The sequence below is a fragment of the Martes martes genome (assembly GCF_963455335.1).
Source record: "Martes martes genome assembly, chromosome: 11".
NCBI classification, from domain to species: domain Eukaryota; kingdom Metazoa; phylum Chordata; class Mammalia; order Carnivora; family Mustelidae; genus Martes; species Martes martes.
In genome coordinates, this window is record NC_137899.1 from 74,914,621 (window position 1) to 74,930,554 (window position 15,934).

General features: G+C 36.6%; 1 protein-coding gene across 1 annotated transcript in view; it reads right to left on the reverse strand.

The window, feature by feature from the left end:
- Positions 1-15,226, reverse strand: part of TFEC (transcription factor EC) — a gene marked incomplete at its 3' end in the record, with an annotated part of 179,159 nt that extends 163,933 nt beyond the window's left edge. Inside the window, exon 1 of the mRNA XM_080818435.1 lies at positions 15,124-15,226. The remainder of the gene's footprint in view (positions 1-15,123) is intronic.
- Positions 15,227-15,934: the final 708 nt, after the last annotated feature.

A 15,934-nucleotide genomic window follows, 5' to 3' on the forward strand; every position in this document is an offset into this window, starting at 1 on the left:
CACCCCAACGTTCATAGCAACAATGTCCACAAGAGCCAAACTATGGAAAGAGCCCACATGTCCATCACAGATGAATGGATAAAGAAGATGTGGTGTACACACACACACATACACACACACACACACACACACACACACACACAGAATATTACACAGCTACAAAAAATGAAATATTGCCATTTGCAACAACATGGATGGAACTACAGGGTATTGTGCTAAGTGAATTAAGTCAAACAGAGAAAGACAATTATCATATGATCTCACTGATATGTGGAATTTAAGAAACAAAGCAGAGGATCATAGGGGAAGAGAGGAAAAAATGAAGCAAGATGAAACCATAGAGGGAGACAAACCATAAGAGACTCTTAATCTTAAGAAACAAACGGAGGTTTGCAGGAGGGGAGGGCAGTAGAGGGGTGGGATAACTGGGTGATGGAACATTAGGGAGGGTATATGTTGTGGTAAGCACTGGGTATTATATAAGACTGATGACTCAAGGGTGCCTGGGTGGCTCAGTGGGTTAAGCCTCTGCCTCTGACTCAGGTCATGATCTCAGGGTCCTGGGATTGAGCCCAGCATTGGGCTGTATGCTCAGCAGGGAGCCTGCTTCCCCCCTATCTCTGCCTGCCTCTCTGCCTGCCTCTCTGCCTACTTGTGATCTCTCTCAAATAAATAAATAAAATCTTTAAAAAAAAAAAAAGGCTGATGAATCACAGGCCTATACCCCTGAAACAAATAATATATTGTATGTTAATTAAAAAAAAGAACTTTGATTTTTACTCAGTGAAATAGGGAACGGAGGGCAAGAAGTGTGTGCAGTGGCACACTTGATATTTTAACAGGATCACATTGACTACTGACTACTATGTGAGAATATGTGACTGGAGGTGGTGACAAAGAAGAAAATCAGTTACGAGACTTTGAAGTAATCCAGGCTCAAGATAAAGATGCTTCAGACTAGAGTGAGAGCAGGGGAGTAGTAAGACAAGGCTAGACTCTGGATTCATTGTGGATATAGACAATAGAATTTCCTGCTAGATTGGGTAAGAGGAATCAAGATGACTAAAACATTCTATCTGAGCTACTAAAAAAAGGGGGAGGTCATTAATCTGCCTTGTGGCTATGGTTGAAACAGCTTAACAGAAAGAGGGAGGATATTGGAAATTAGGTTTGGACATGCTGACTTTGAAACATCTATTAATATCAATGTGGAGCTGTTGAATAGGAAGTTAGATAATTTCTTTTTTAATTAACCTATAATATATTATTTGTTTCAGGGGTACAGGTCTGTGATTCATCAGTCTTATACAATTCACAGCACCCACCATAGCACAAACCCTCCTCAATGTCCATCACCCAGCCACCCCATCCCTCCTATCCCCCACCATTTCAGCAACCCTGTTTGTTTCCTGAGATTAAGAGTCTCTTATGGTTAGATAATTTCATCCAGAGTTCAGGAGAAAGATCTTCACTAGAGATATAAACTTGAGAGTCATTGGCATATGGATGGCAATTAAAGGCAAAACACTGGACAAGATGACCAAGAGATGGAGTGTGAATATAAAAGAGAAATGGACCAAGTGTTGACTAGGGAAATTTCAGTGAAAGAGAGTAATCCAATCCATGTGAGAAGGAAAACCAAAAGAGGTATTGTATGGCCACGTCAAGAAAATATATTAAAGGAATGATGGTGTCCAATGCTGCTGATAGTGGACTGTGATGGAAACTGAGAATTCAGTATTGGATTTCGTCACTGAACCTTTAAAAAAGTGATTTGGGAAATTAGTGGTGTGCGAACCCTATTGGATAGTTGAATAGAATAATTGAGAGAAGTAGAAACAGGCTTTAAATAATAATTATTTCAAGGAGGTTTGCTGCAAAGGGAAGCAGAGAAATATTGTGGTAGCTGACCATGCAAATAAGGACAAAAACTTTTCAGAAATACATGGGAGAAATAAGAAGATGCTGTATGCTGATGAGACAGTCCACTAGAAAAGAAACAGTGATTGTGCAGAAGAGAGAGGAAAGAATTGCTGGAGGAGATGATAAAAGGAATGGGGACCAGCACACACTGGAAAACTTGATTTTAGGTGGGACATGGTGAGTCATCTCAAGTTTCAGACAGAGCAGCAGGGTGTAGATGCAGATGATGCTGGGTAGGTAGGGTGGTGCTGGGTATCTCTGCATGTTCTCTTCTAACGACTTCAATTTTTTCACTGAAATAGAAAGCAAGATCATCAGCCGAGGGTTAAACTGGAAAAGAGAGTGTAGGAGATTGGAAAAGAGAAGGACCAAAAAAATGGTTTCAAGCATTTTTCCAAAATGAGGATGAAATAAACTCATTTTGCAGACAAACACATAAAAATTGATAGTTTACTATCAACATACCCTCACTAAAGGGATTAGGAAGAAAATGATCCAAGAAGCAAGGTCTGAAGGGCTAAAAATGAATGGTGAGCACAGAAGTAGTTAATAAGCAGTTAAATCTAAACAAGCATCTAAATAAATCAAAAACAATAATTCTAATTTGGGGGATTACAACAATGTTTAATTATACTGTGTAAGAATAACATACAAGGGAGGAGTGGGTATGATTAGTGTGTGTGCGTGTGTGTGTAAGTTCAAGCACCATTTCTCAAATTGCAGTGGTGAACATAGACTTTAAGAATTACTTCTAGGGGCATCTGGATGGCTCAGTGGGTTAAGCCACTGCCTTCAGCTCAGGTCATGATCCCAGGGTCCTGGGATCGAGCCCCGCATCAGGCTCTCTGCTCATGGGGAGCCTGCTTCCTCCCTCTCTCTGCCTGCCTCTCTGCTTACTTGTGATCTCTCTCTCTGTCAAATAAATAAATAAAATCTTTAAAAAAAAAAAAAAGAATTACTTCTAAATAATACTGGGACGCCTGGGTGGCTCAGTGGGTTAAAGCCTCTACCTTCGGCTCAGGTCATGATCCCAGGGTCTTGGGATCGAACCCCACATTGGGCTCTCTGCTCAGCAGGGAGCCTGCTTCCCCCTCTCTCTCTGTCTGCCTCTGCCTACTTGTGATCTCTGTCTGTCAAATAAATAAATAAAATCTTAAAAAAAAAGAATTACTTCTAAATAATATTTCATTTGATGTAATATTTGGTGATACCTTCAAATAACAACAAAAGAAATTCACTTTTTTCTCTAATGGTCCTAATACTCACATTCAACACCCAACTAAACGAAACAAAAATTCAGACAACTTTTCAGCTTGTAGACAGTAGAGAACTCCAAGAAACATTACCAAACTTGGCAATTCACCATGACCTCCTCAAGCATTTTGCCTTGCCGCTAGGTAATAGACATCCATACTACAATCTCTCTCTCTTTTTTTTTTTTTTTAAAGATTTTGTTTACTTATTTGACAGACAGAAATCACAAGTAGGCAGAGAGGCAGGCAGAGAGAGAGAGGAAGGGAGGCAGGCTCCCTGCTGAGCAGAAAGCCCGATGCAAGGCTCGATCCCAGGACCCTGGTATCATAACCTGAGCCAAAGGCAGAGGCTTTAACCCACTGAGCCACCCAGGCACCCCTACAATCTCCTTTATGACAGCCAATGTGTACAGAATACAGACCAAACAGAAAAGCTTCCTTCTCCCTATCTTGATTCTCCATTAGGTAAATTAATTCTCAAAAGTGCAAGTTTGTTTCTGTTGGCTCTTAAAAGTCTAAATTATTACACAGTTCAACACACCAAAACATTTTTCTTGCTTAATCTACAACTTTTTTGTTATACTTTGCTTATTCTTATAGTTTTACTACTGGTCTTCTGTTACTTAAAATTGCTTAATGTTAATCCAAAGACCTTATTTCTGTTAAAGTTCCTCTTCCTGGGGTAGTGGAACTATGACTGGCCATTCTCAATTTCACTCATTTTCAAGATTTCCAATAATATGCATGAATTATTTTTATAATAAAAAGAATTAAATCTGTTTTAAATTAAAAGTCAGGGAATAAATTGTATTATGCCATCTGGGACATCTAATATAATATCGAATACAAGTAATGTAATGATTCCAGGCCTGCTTGTCATTCAACTTTCTTTGGAGTCACTAGAACTAGACTCAGTGGCCTTAAAGAAAAAAAATCCACAACCTATTTTCTTGCTCAGCAATGAAACCATCGCAATCACATGGTAATATACGACATGGTTAGGGATATTAAGTAAAACCACCACAACCACAACAACAACAACTCTGGCATCTTTTGTTTATAGAATATGTTTGCATTTTTATTGTAATAGTGTTTTCTTGTAGAGTGTATAGTTAGGGGAATACTATTTTAATACTTTGCTGAGTGGAAGTGAAACTAACATTTAAAAATTCATGAGAAGAATTTTTGTGTTCTTATATTAGCATTCAGAGGCAAAGTAAGGGTGATTGGAAGACATGTGAGTGTGACTCAAACTCAAATTATATTTGTTCATACAGAAATAAAGCCCTTGTGATATATGGCTTTGTTTTGACTCAAAACTTAATTTGTTAAACATTCATTTTGATATGCATCTCATTTAGATGAGTATAATCAATCATATAAAATCAACATTTGAGGTTTTAAAATTATAAATTCTAAATATAATTTTATTCAAACTGCAATATTTTCATTAATCTCCTTTGAAAATAATGCAGTGGGCTGCATTATTTGAGCAAGTTGCAGGTAGCATTTCATAATACTGTATCAGTAGCATATAAAAATGAATAAATATATGAGAAAGTCTGAATTTCTTTTGGAAGTTTGCTTGATCAATCTTAGTTAAATTCAAAATAGATTTCTCTAACATTAATCTGAAGAGAAAATATTCTCCTTTGATACTAGCTTTTGAAATTTTTATTCTCCAGTTAAATTTTTCTTCTTATCCTAATAGTGTTTTTTTTTTCCTCTCTGAGAATGAAAAGTTGTTACAATGGAATTTTCTTTCATTCAGCAGGACAAATACACTTATCTCTTATATAATTATATAACTTTTCATAATGAGAAGATTTACCTTTTAATGGATGAAATAGTGAATGAATACCTCTAGTTTGAGATAACATGAAATGGCCAATTTAATTAGTTCCTAAGATAATTACAAAATCTGAACAGATGTATTTCACTGGATTTTAAAATTTTTGTTCACAGAGACATTCATGTTAATTTGGTAAGCACCTTGGACTTCAACAAAGATTAAATTCCTGAAATTTTTTTCCTTCTTTTCCAATGTAGGAAGTAGAATAATTCAAACATAAATATAGCTCTCTTTATGGTCATTTTCTTAAAACGTGTATTAAAACCTTTCCAAATGATGGTGCAGAATAACATTCAGATCCCAAGTGTACCTAGATTAAATTTTAAATTTAAAAGATGACATTTGGGGGTATCTGGGTGGCTCAGTCAGTTAAGCGTCCAACTCTTGGTTTTGGCTCAGGTCATGATCTCAGTGTCGTGAGATAGAGCCCCACAACAGGGTTCATGCTCTGTGAGGAGTCTGCTTGAGATTCTCTCCCTCTCCCTCTTCCTCTGCCCTCCCCCTGCCACTTATGTGCATGCTCTCTAAGATAAATAAATACATCTTTTTAAAAAAAGGTATTTAGGAACAATGTGAGCAGGACCTTTAGTTTGGCAAAAAACATCAAGAAGTTCCACTGCCAGCCAAGATAGAGGAACAAGAACTAGATTTTCACCCATACCTTAAACAACTAAAAAAAGTCAAACAAAATATTTTCAAACATTGAACAACAGGCAGCAGAGAGCAATGCCTCCCTGAGAGAATGGAAATAAACTAGGTAAATTCTATGATTGTTTCGGTTCATTACCTGGGAAGAATTTTCAAACTTCAGTCACAGGGAGAGGAAATCCAAACAGAGCCCAGCATTTTCTCTGAATTGAGGAGACAGAAATGAGGATCTGGGAAGGTCATGAGAGTTAGAATTTGCAAGACAGAGTATCAGAGCAAAGAGAGCTACAAAGAGAGGGAGCTCCTGCAATCTGCAGAGGGTTCTCCCAGAGTCCTCAACTTAACGCTAATCAGAGCATGTGGGTAAGCAAACTACCTTTTGGCTGAGCAATGAACTACTGGAAGGGAGTAGAAGGAACAATTTCCAGCAATCACACAAAGTTGGGAATGGTTCACATTTCCAAGAACCAGAGATGAGAAACATCACAACGCATAGGCATGTGTCAAGCGTGTACTCAGAGAATATTCCCTGACTTATAGGGACAAATTAGCCTTAGACTCAAGACTACTCTAATTCCATTTGGCAAAGATTAAACCTAGTTGTGAAAGAATCAAAATGTTTCCAAGCAACTAAGCAAAGCTCAAAGTGTTTTTAAAATTACTAAGAGTGCCACCACTCATGATGCTTGGTATCCAATCAAAAATCATCAGGCATACAAAGAAGTAGGAAAATATGACCAATAACATGGGGGAAAAATCATTCAGTAAGAACTGACCAACAAACACCTTAAATGACAGCAACAGGAAAAAGCAATTAAAATAGCTGCTATGGAGTACCTGGGTAGCTCAGTTGGTTAAGCATCTGCCTTCTGCTCAGGTCATGATCCCAGAATCCTGGGATGGAGCCCCATCTGGCTCCCTGCTCAGCAGGGAGTTGACTTCTCCCATTCCTTCTCCCCCTACCACCTATTCATGAGCTCTCTCTCTCTCTTTCTCAAGTGAATAAATTTAAAAATCTAAAACAAAACAAAAGAAAACAAACAACAACAACAAAAAACAGCTGCTATAACCATACGCCTCATATTCAAGAAGGTAGAGGAAAGCATAAACCTATTAAAAAAGGACATGATTATTTTAAAAGACCTAAATCTAAATTCTAAAAAAGGAAAATATAATGTCTAAAATGAAAATTTCATTGGATAACATAAATCCTAGCCAGGGAACTGCAGAAGCTTTCAAACCAGTAAAAACCAATAAGCTGGATAAATAGCGCAGATATTCCTTATCATTCAGGTAAACAATGATGATGATCTCATTATTTTCTTCTTTTGATGTCACAGTTGCTGTTACTCGTTTTGTGTTTTGCATTCTTACTCTGATCATTTGCTTTGCCAGTAGTGATTAGTAATTGGGCAAAGAAAAAACCAAAGCCCCTATTTCTTCATTGCTGTAGCAAACAAAACAAAATTTATAATGAAGGGGGGGAAATGCACTAGATAGGACTAACAGAAGATTCAATATTACATAAGAAATGATTAGTGAATTTAAAGACACAACAATAGAAAAGATTCAAAATTAAACTAATGGAAAAAGTATGAAAAAATTAAGAGAACACAAATGAGCTATGAGACAACTTCAGGTGAATTAAGATACGTGTAATTGGAGTCTAAGAAGGAGAGGGGAAACAAGAAGTGTCCCTACATTTTAAAATCTTGGGTTGGTGGCCCACCCTTTAAACAGAGAATTAGGTGAAACCATAAGGAGAGAAGAATGATCCTGCCCTACCATAATGGTAAAGAATACAGTGCCTACTAAACATTGCCTTGAAACAGACATTAGAAAGACTGTCTTTTAATCTTAGTTATGAGTATTGAGGTATAGTGGCCACTTCTCACTTAATGCCTGTGTTGCTACTTCTGAAAAAAAATATCTTCCTTAGTTAATATATATAGTAGAGTGTCCTATGAGGTATAAGGGCTAGATGGATAAAGCAGTTAAGACTTAGGCAGAACAAAATTTTCTAAGCTCTGAAACCATCATGAACACACTTCCTTTCCTTCCTCTCTTTCATCTCTATCCTTCACTTTTTTTAGATAGAGGGCTTATTTCTTTTGGTAAATCATGGAGTTCCTATTCACATTGCTGTTGGAAGGAGCACATTACTAAGTTTTGGTGAAAATCATGACTCTTGTAAGTATAATGGAAATGACAATATTGATTCATACATTTTTTTCATTCATTCAAAATCTTCAGTGGGCCAGAAACTATGAAATGTGCTGGAAATATATTAGTTAATAAGGCAGCCACAACACTGACCCACAGAAGTTACACTGCCTAGAAAGATTAGCATTACCCTGATAACAGCATTAATTAATATAATTATTTAGTATACTAACATTGTGTGCCTTAGCTCCATGTCTTTCTTCCATATTCTGTGCTGTCTCATAGGGGTCCAGGGACCTCTATAAACTGTATTATCCAGAATCCCTTGTCAACTGACCTTCAGTTAGGTTTGGCCAATGAGAGGCATTAATGCACAATTGAAAGACGGTAGGAGAGGAGAAGTCATGGCTCTTCCCCTTCCTTGGATAATGTTCTTCTCTCTTTACCTTGTGATGGTATCTTTCAAAGTAGCTACGACTTTTTAGGGGTCCCATCCTTGGCCCTGATTTCCCCACTTCAGTTATACTAGCCCTTGCAACATCATCCTCTTTGGCAGTTGTGGAGCCCTGCTAGGAAGTCTGACAACTCACAAACACAGTCTGTTTGTGAGTCCCAGTCTGAGACTGGGAGTCTCACAGTCCCAGTCTGGGTTACCTCACCCTGCTTTTACATTTCCAGAGGGTAGCCCACAAATCTAGCATCTCCAATATCAATGTTAATAGGTCCCTGTTCAACAGAAAAAGACACCAGGGTGTGAAATCAACCTTTCCACCATTTGTATAACTAATTCCTTCTATTAAATTCACTCTTTTTGAAAGACTTAGTATGATTTCTTTTTCTTTGACTGATATGCTTATCATTTTGATTAATGCTAAATATGTGGTCAAATGAACATATATAATTGGGGATCTACTCTATAGTGAATCAGTTTCCTGGAGGAATTAATACTTAAATTAAGAACTGGAGTATGAATAGAAGTTAAACAAGTGAAGGGAAGCAGCCGTAGCCATGTGGTCAAACATCACATTATTTAAGGTATCGAAGAAGGACTACATTCTACAAAATGCAATCGCTTGCTCTATGGCTGACATATTTCCATGTTGTACTTCTTACTGTGTCACTGAACCTGCAACAAGCCTGCTAGGGTCTACCTCAAAGGACTAATTCAAAGATTTGCTTTATTTTGTTCTATTGTGATTCTATTAAACTCAGCAATATTTTTGCTTTTAACCAACACTAATGTCTTCACAGGATTGGAAAAACATTTCTGATGAGAAATGTCCAGCTTTTAAAAATGCCTCATTTGCCGTTCCCAGCATCTCCCAAGCATGTTCCCCACCTTGCCACCCTCAAGGCACACATTTAATCGGAAATCCTAACATGTCAAAAGATTAGATTGGCTGACTGAATAAACGGTTCTATCTTTCCACCTTTTTTATAACATTCCTTGTGACATGGCTGCCTAATTAAAATGTAGCTTATCAATAAAATAAAACTCCCTGTTCTCCCCAACTCTTAGATCAGTATTATTGGGTTTTTTTCTTTTGCCTCAGGCTCTCATATGGCCTGGAACCATGTTATTACTGATTCTATCATACTTTGTTCATTAGGCAGGTTTTTTGTGTGTGTGTGTTAAAAGCTTTCAATTTAAAAAAAATATATTGGATTAAAATAGTATTTGTCTTGATTTCTGAATTTGTTGGTGCTCCCTTAAATTTTGAACCTGAGGCAAGTACCTGTCTCTCCTACCCTAATCCAGACCCTATAGCTTTTGTTGCTCCCTGAAGGAATTTCAGTCAATGCTGGAGGCAGAGTGGGACAACTCTTGTCTATATGGCCCCAGAGGCTTCCCTTCAGTGGGATGACAAGAACTACCAAGAGGAGAGAGAAAATTTTCTTACAGCACAATGACAGGCAATTGCCCACATTTGTAATAACAAGTTTGAATATTAGATATTATAATTTTTGAAACTCATTATTTATTTATAAAAACTAGGAACTGGGGCACCTAGGGGGCTCAGTCAATTAAGCATTCAACTCTTGATTTTGGCTTAGGTCATGATCTCAGGGTAATGAGATTGAGCTCTGCATTGGACTCCATGCTGGGAGTGGAGTCTGCTTAAAATTCTCTCTTTCTCTCTCTCTATCTCTCTCCCCTTCTCCTTCTGGCCCTCGCCCATTCCTTGTCTCTTTCCCACTCTTTCTAACATAAAGCAATAAATCTCTTTTAAAAATGGGTAATCTGAGAGATACATTTCAAAAGGAAGACTCTGTTTTAAAAATTACTTCAACTTTTTATCAGTCCTAAGATTACAATTCTAATATAATAATCAACCCACAATTAGCAAGACATTTAAAAGATAGAAAATGAGATATTACAAGTCAGAGAAATATTTAATTTCACATCTGCTTCCCCACAACTGCACCCACCCTCACTCAGCCTTGAATCTTCAAATAGTTTGGCCCACATAGAAATCGTAACATGTTTTTGTAGCTCTCTCTTTATTGTGATTCTCTAGAATTTCTGCTTGACTTCTCAAACACTTAATTTTATGTCTCCTAAGTGTAGCCCACTTGTGACATCTTCCATGTCCATGTTAATAGGCTTCAGTTTACTAGGAAAAGAATCCAGGATGTAAAATCTAGTCAGGTCTCCTAAGGGCTCCTTGTTTGTGCTTGGAAAAGGCATATAGGTCTCCATTTCCTCATCTCCAAAATGAAGGTTTGAGACTAAAAGGTTATTAACACATTTTCCATTTTCATATCCTATGATCAAGTAATTCTCTATATTCACATGTTAGACAATATGGAAGACTTGGCTTCTGTTGGCCTTAGTGGCCTTCTCTTTTCATCTCCATATTTGTGTGTAACACCAAACTTTATTCTGAAGTATCTTGAACTAATATTGCTCACTTAGAAAATAATTTGGGGATTTCAATCAAAGAACGAGTTTTGATTTCATATATTAGCCCTCCATCATGTCTCTGATGATTTTTCCTATACTTTTTCATGTCCTATTTTCATATCATAATCCCTAAAATTTCCTGTCTCTGAATGCTTTCCTTTCACATGCACAAAACTTACAAGCAGGTGGAAAGAGCTAGCATCGTGCTGCCCACAGTTGTTTGTTTGTTTGTTTTAATATATTTTGTAAGTCTTTATTTATTTGAGAGAGAGAGAGAGAGCACGAGAAGGGGAAGGTTTGGAGGAAGAACCAAACTCCCTGCCAAGCAGGGATCCCAATGTGGGACTCGATCCCAGGACTCCAGGATCACGACCTGAGCTGAAGGCAGTTGCTTAACCAACTGAGCCACCCGGTGCCCTGCCCACAGTTGTTAACAAACATTCCTTTTTCTATTTCTTTCTCACCATTTTCTTCTTTTTTCTTCCTTAGCTCACTTTTCCCATTTTTTCATCTTTTTTTCTATCATTAGTTTCCCTAACAACAGTTAAGAAGATCCTAGATGTTCAGAACAAACAAGGAAATTAAAGTAACATTACATATCAAATTTTATTCAATAGTATACATATATACTTACTATAATCAGTGTATATGGAATAGCACAGTAAGGAAAACATATTCCATAACTCAAATGGGTTAGTGACCACACACAATATGTGGTGATAAAAGATATTTAAATTTAATAGGGATTGGCCAGTGGTTTTTATTTTTTATTTTTTTTCTTTTGGTTGGGGGGAGGAAATCAAGATACAGAGGGAAAACAAGAAATAAGACGGTAAGTGTGGGGATGAGACTGACTAGGAAATGATAAATGCAAGAATACTCAAAATAACTCTCCCTGACTCTCCCCTCTTTTTGATTGTTTGGTTCCTCCCAACTGTCAAGACTGTTCCTTCTTCTTAGAAGCCTCACCTGAGGGGTGCCTGGGTGGCTCAGTGGGTTGAGGCCTCTGCTCAGGTCATGATCCCAGGGTCTTAGGATTGAGCCCTGCATAGGGCTCTCTGCTCAGCAGGGAGCCTGCTTCCCTTCCTCTCTCTCTGCCTGCCTCTCTGCCTACTTGTGATCTCTATCAAAGAAATAAGTAAAATCTTAAAAAAAAAAAGAAAAGAAAAGAAAAGAAACCTTACCTGGGCACCCCATACTGAATTGTTCATTCCATCCTGTTTTCTCACTTAGATTCTCATATAATTTCACACTAACTTCTATCACACTGAAAGGCATTAATTCATTTGTATATCTATTGTCCCCCTTCCCACTACATACAAGTATCCTTGAGGACATGTCTATATTATCCAACTCTGAATTCTTTGTCTGGCACATATCAGGTACCTAGTTTTAAATTCTATGTCTCCTATTTGTTCACATAAACACACACAAGTTTTAAAAATTTTTTCCTGAGCCACAATGTCCTCATTTATAAAATTGGGAAAATACTACCTCAGGATTAAAATGAAAGAGCTAAGGTTGAACTTTCCTTAAGCACTGGAAAGTTAACAAAAATTTTGGTTTTAAAGGCTCAAGTTTTGAAAGATACTAAAGTGGATTCTGTAAGAGAGAAAAGCTTTCAGGCTGATGAAGCAGCAAATGGCCTGATACCTGGCAGCTAGATTCTTGAGGTTTGGTGTTTGGTGAGACAAGAGGGCAGCAAGTTGTACAGTGTGAGAGACTGAAACTCAGAGGTGGCAGGCCTCCCACAGGGACCGGAAACAGTTGAGCACTGAGAGCAACTTCCTTCCAATGGACCACTGCAGACTAACAAAGTCTCCACAATGTTGTTCCTGAAATGTGCAAATCCGAAAGCAGCCCAAAGCACTATGAAGGAGCCACAAAACAACTGATGCTAGATTTGGTGAATGGGGATCTAAATTTAGTTTCATTTTCCCCTGCAGAGTAATACAGCAGCTCTTGTCTTTCCTGTATTTTCAAGCAGTACCTATGGACTCACAAAATCTAATCTGAGGTTTCCGGTCAGTGTGACGGGGAGCACTACAATACAGAGAGCCAGGGACTGGCTGGGGGAGCCTCATAGGAGGTGCTTTTTCAGAAGAGCAGCCTGTTCTCACTAGAAAAATAGCTCTGTGGTTTCTGTTCTGAGCTGGGGAAGAATGCACTAATCTCACCAGAAGACTGGGGAGGATTTTAGTCAACAGCTAACATTTTGGAAATTATTTCCAAAGCTTTCTAAAACGTATTCTCTAGAAGTAGCACTGTGTTAAACTACCCATGGCAGATCTCAGAAAGTCTTTATTATTCAGACACTTAAGTGGTTTCAGTAGATTCCCTTTTCCTATGTTATTCCAGACACATTTAAAATGCTTCTCCGTTTTCCACATTCATATTTATCTTTCTAGTAATGAGTGTGGCTCACACTCATTACCATTTCCCCCCGTATGTGTTATAACATTCTTCTAAGAAATAACAATAGTGCCATTGGAATTTTGGGGTTTGACTATAAATACAAAAAAGGAAATTCTACGAAGTCTACGAATGGGTAAAGGTCATAAGCAAATCAACAGAAAAATATGTCTAAAATTCAATCCTGTATCTGTCACCTGAGCTTCTCCAGTAAAACACTATGAAAAGATATTTCTGGGGACACTGGGGTGGCTCAGTAGGTCAAGCATCTGACATTGGCTCAGGTCATGATCTTAGGGTCCTCAGTGGGGAGTCTGCTTGTCACTCTCTCTCTGCCCATCCCCCCCAGTCCTGTGCATGCTCTCTCTCATACATAAATACATTTTTAAAAAGAAAAAAAAAAAAGATACTTCTGACCCATTTCACAGCCTATCGAGTATTTTTTTAATGATTATTTCTTTACTTTGTTCTGTATTTTCAACGAGAAATAGCAACTAAAACTCTACCTTTACATGAGCATTATGGACAAGAAAAGAAATAGCTAACGTGAGTAAATCAAATTATTTAGTTGTATGAAAAATTATGCAAACCTCCGAAGTACATATTCCTTTTTCTTGTTGGTCTCATGTAATTTAAGCAACTAAATATATCTCTAGCTAAATTTAACAAATTCACATCCTAATAATGCTCTCTAAGCAATTTATTTTCTATTTTTTCAAATTCTGACACAATTCCCCCCAAAAGTGAAAGGTAGCTAAAGGAAATTTTAATGATATCCAAAGGGAAAATTTTTTGACTTCTGAGCTATAAAAATATTTTGTGTAGTTCTGTGCAGTCTTTGTTTAAAATGGGCAATAATGGATAAGCAGTTATATTTTTTCTTTCTTTTGTGATAGCATATACCTGTAAAAATATAATTTTAATGTCATACTATAACAACATAAATTCTATTTTATAGTGTTTCACAAATCCCTATTAATATGATGTGAGTTGAAGAAGGTCTTTGCTTAATTGTACTTGCTTTTGTTTTTGATATTTGCTCATGTTAAAAATATGAAGTAGCAAAAAGTTATAATCAAATGTTCTTTCATTTGTGCCCCAAAACACTATAAAGTGTGCTAATTTATTTATTTGTTCCATTATTTATCATGCTTTAACAATAAAGAAAGTCAACCTTACAAATATGATTTGAATAATCCCTATTTAATATCATTCATATCTAATTCAAGTGATTTATTTAACAATTTTCACTTTTAAATAACTCATTTTTCTCCATGCAAGGGCTTCCTGAATGCTATTCAATGTGATAAATGAAATGAGCACTAAATTGCAAGTATATTTACTGCAGTGGATAATGAGAAGTGTCTCAAATTAAATTATAAAATTCAAACCTATGCCTTATTTTAAGGAAATATAATTGTCAAAATTTGAAATTTATAATGCATCAAAAACATATCAATAAGATGACTTCCTTATCTGTGCTTTTTAAAAAAAATTAGATGATTGATAGATGATAGATATATAAACATTTCTTACATCATATATATAATAATCATGCCTTCAATGAATTCTTTGTAACACATATATTTTATAAAATGAGAAAACATACTCATTCCAGTTCTCTATGAATTTTAGCAAAATTTGAAACCATTTCTGCACAGTCAAAAAAGAATAATGTTTAGAAGTCTCACATATCAGTTCTTCAATTCCCCATTTCCTTTTTCTTCTATCAAATTCATACTGAATGAAACCTTATAATAAAATGTGCCCAATAATTTTAAAAACAGCATTAAAAATTTTATCTATTTCTAACTTATAGAACAAAATGTAAGTTAAAGTTTAAATGTTTATAATATTTAAACACGTAAAATTAAGTTGAAATTTATAGTTATGTGCTTTCAAGCCCTGGAGATAAGTAATTTTATATTTTATTGTTCTAATTAAATAACGTAGAGGAAAAAAATTACCTTTGGTAATGGCTCGGGAGCATAATCTGTAAGAGTCAATCTCTCCATTTGCTTTTTATGTACTGTAAGCATTACGGTTCTGTGTACTCCGATTTCTCTATGTGTTCTCCTTCTAAGTGAGACTGAGCTAGATAAACCATGATTTAGTTCCTCTTTTTGGCATTACATTCATTTCTCATATTTCTAACTATAATGTTAAAGAGAATGAGTAATATTTAACAGATCACGATTTGAACAATTTGCAATTACAAAAAAAAAAGCCCAATTCTTTTTTTTCCCTTCTATAAAATACTTTGTTATTTTATCAATAACTATCTGTATAGAAATGAAAGTTAAAAGTGATCAGTTAAAAAACTGAGGTGCAAGCACAAATTTCAATGTGTAACAAGGGGACAAAATTGCTACTGATGGGGGAAGGCTCCTGGGAGAAGATAAATGGTTTCTCTGTCATCATCGTCTGGGTTGTTTCCCTGGATTTTACGAGACCTTTCCAGAGAAGTCAGCAGTTAAACACAAGTAGGAAATACAGTCTCACCACAAGGATTTTGGAGGACAAAAGAGTCATCTTTCCATTAAAAAAATAAAAAAGTAACATACAAAGCATCTGTGTGTCTGTGTCTGTGTGTGTATTTGACAGTGGGTGGGTATGATAATCATTACTAGTGTTCACCATTTTCACCCATATTCCATTCTCCTACACTTCTGGCTCACCTGAAGTTTGGAGTGGCCATGAGACCAAGGCAGCAAAATGGGAGGGTTTGAAACATCTACTTGCTGGTGTCCAGTACTACAGCCTTCTTTTCTATCTGTC